At 38.5% G+C, this 3,028-nt stretch overlaps 1 protein-coding gene across 4 annotated transcripts in view; it reads left to right on the forward strand.

The window, feature by feature from the left end:
• Window positions 1–3,028, forward strand: part of RAP1B (RAP1B, member of RAS oncogene family) — a 47,598-nt gene that overhangs the window by 7,456 nt on the left and 37,114 nt on the right. Inside the window, exon 2 of one of the 4 annotated variants that reach the window (XM_055085188.1) lies at window positions 107–275. The exons of 2 other annotated variants lie outside the window; for them this stretch is intronic. The gene's annotated coding sequence lies outside the window, so the exon portion shown is untranslated. Of the gene's footprint in view, window positions 1–34; window positions 276–3,028 lie in introns of those variants that run through there. One more of the 4 variants, XM_024122733.3, reaches the window with a different exon arrangement.

Consider the following 3,028-nt stretch of genomic DNA (forward strand, 5'->3'; position numbering starts at 1 on the left):
CACAAAAAAAAAAAAAAAAAAAAAAAAAGTGAGGCAGTGTTTTCATGTGCTTTATCTTGGAATCTCTTATTAATATATAATCATTTTAAGTTTAATTTCTTTGCAGTTTTTTCCATTGAGCAGTCCATTCAACTTGCCGTGCTGCGCGGCTTGTGGGATCTTAGTTCCCCAACCAGGGATTGAACCCAGGCCCTGGCAGTGAAAGCACCAAGTTCTAACCACTGGACCGCCAGGGAATTCCCCCCATTCAACTTTGGATTGCAGTAGGAGATTAGGTAATTGTTATTTTTTAAGTCAATTTTTGGTTTTAATACTTGTTTTGTACATCTGATTACTCAACCATGGATAGGTTGCATATATGTTCAAGTTTTGACATAACCCCAAACAGATTTTTAATAGTTGACTTTCACAGTTGTAGGATATGTAGTAGCTTTCATGTAGTAAAGCTATGTACTTTTTCCCACTTCTAGTTTAACAATGTGTCCTTGACCTGAGAATTTGATGTGTTGTCTAGATACTTTTCCAAAGCAAATGAGAATGTTTTTACCTTCTGGGAGAAAGTTGTTTCTTTTTCATGTTTATTTAAGAATAATTGTAGCAATCCTTGTTAAACTATTTTCATAAAAGCCATGTCTTAGGACCATTCCAAATTTTAAAGGATTTTTAGGACAACCTGCATTTGGTTCAAGTAACAAGTTTCAGGTTATGAAAGAAGTAAGATACATAAGTTGTAGTTTGTACTGCACCCAGTTTCTTGGAAATTTAGTGCCAGTTATTTCCATAGAAATAATAAAATGGGTGTGAATAAAGAGAGTATTGAGTCTCAACACCACTGTTTGAAAGAACAGGGTTGGCGTCAGAGAAAGAGAAAGATTCGGAGTGGTTTAGAGAAGAAATAAGTGTAAAAAACTAGGTTCAGGATAGCTTCAGGGAGTAAGCACTATAGAATTCCTGCCCCCATGAGCTAATCCCACAGTAGGGGGCGTTCATTTAATAGGAAGCTTTAGTTCTCCCTGTATCAAATAATTAACTGGTCAGCTGTTCTGAATTAGGGACCATACTGAGATCATATTTTATGTCCCGGACATCCAAATTAGTCACAAAGTTGCCACTCACTATTGCTTATATAGTTTAAGTTGCTAGCTGAAAAATGTTTGAAATTCCCTGTATTTTAGGTTTTTTATACTTAAGCTTTTTTTCCTCCAACAGCCCTGTCACCTTACTTGATCTTTGTTGAACAAAGAGAATACAGGATTTGCAAGCTTTTAAGGACAGAAGAGCATTTATAAAAGTTTTCTGTTGTTTACATGAAAGTGATGATGGTGATAATAGTCAATGAAGAGGTGGAAGGGCAGGAAGTAGAACTGAAAAGAGAGTGAAGATGGTGATTAAGAGGTTCTCTTTCTAATGAGCAGGGCTGCTGTTACTGCTATTCACTTTAGAGTTCTGGTTGAGCAAAAATGATAGACTCCACTTTGAAAAGCACTTACGGTGCTTTAGTGATTGATACGTCTTGTCCACCAGTGGGTCCTATGTAGAGGATAAATTGATATTATCTATCAGTTAGAGATTATGGTATTAGAGTAGAAGTTTCATAATTATGCAGTGTGAGTTGAGAGTACTTTTGCTGTTTTTACTCCCAACAGGCCCTTATGCACTTTTCTCTGAACCTTCAGGTGCTCGGATTGGACACTTACTTATTTCACTTTTTCTCATAACTTTTAACTGATTCCATTGAGCATGAGGGCTAAATCTGAGAAATGATGTGCTAGTTTTGCTTTTTTTGGTTTTTGTTTTTTTTTAGAATATGCTTTATTTATTTTTTGATGTGGACCACTTTTGAAGTCTTTATTGAATTTGTTACAATATTGCTTCTGTTTTATGTTTTGGTTTTTTGGCCCCGAGGCATGTGGGATCTTAGCTCCCCCACCAGGGATCGAACCCGCACCCCCTCCGTTGGAAGGCAAAGTCTTAACCACTGGACCGCCAGGGGAGTCCCGATGTGCTAGTTTTGAGTAGTTTGATTCTACCCTATTTAAGTAGCATGGTTTAGTAGTGGTAACTTTGACCTGGGTGATCTAGGCTTCAGGTCCCTCTGGCACTGGCCATGAAGCCTAGAACAAGTTAACTCCTGTCTTAGAACTTACCTTTATGTAGACGAAGTGATTAACGGTTGTTAAGGTATTTTTGAGCTCTAAAATCCTGTGTTGCTGTGATATCACCCTTGTTTAAAGCCACAGTCATCTCTTGCCTGGACTCCTACAGGAACTTCCTAACTTGTTGCCATTCCTCAGTCTTCACCCAGAAGACAAAGTCATCTTTTAAAAATGTAAACCAGATCATGTAATACCCTCCAGTCCCAATTTCCTACCCCAGTGGCTTAAAATAAAAACCAGGTCCAGTTCTTGCTTACTTCACAACTTTACCTCCTTTCCATTGCCCACTAAGCTGCAGCCATACTGGACTTCTTTCTGATCTTGACCCCACCAGCCCTTTACCACCTTTTGAGTTTTTGGTGCTTACAACTGCTTTCTGTCTGTCATGCTGTTTCTTCAGCTGTCTGTAGTTCTGCCTTAGTCTGAACCTTACATCTCAGTTCAGATGTCTCATCTGCAGAGAAGTTTTTCCTGATCACCTTATATAAAGGAATATCCCCTCTTTATTACCTTCACAGTTCTTACCAAATAATTATATTTATTTATTCATCTATCCTCTCTTCCCCTCTAAAATGTTTGTTTCAAGAGGGAAGGAACACCATGTCACTTTTCCAACACAGTCTCAAATGGTAATTGGCACACATAGTAAGTGCTCAAATTTGTTTTATTTTAATTGAAAGAATACATGAAGAGTTCAGCGGTTTGTCCTTATCAATTCCCATCATAGGCTACTTCTTACACTAATTTTTTTTTTTTTTTTTTTTTTTTTTTTTGCGGTACGCGGGCCTCTCACTGTTGTGGCCTTTCCCGTTGCGGAGCACAGGCTCCAGATGCACAGGCTCAGCGGCCATGGCTCACGAGCCTAGCCGCTC

Source organism: Physeter macrocephalus, chromosome 6, assembly GCF_002837175.3.
Source record: "Physeter macrocephalus isolate SW-GA chromosome 6, ASM283717v5, whole genome shotgun sequence".
Classification (NCBI taxonomy): Eukaryota; Metazoa; Chordata; class Mammalia; order Artiodactyla; family Physeteridae; genus Physeter; species Physeter macrocephalus.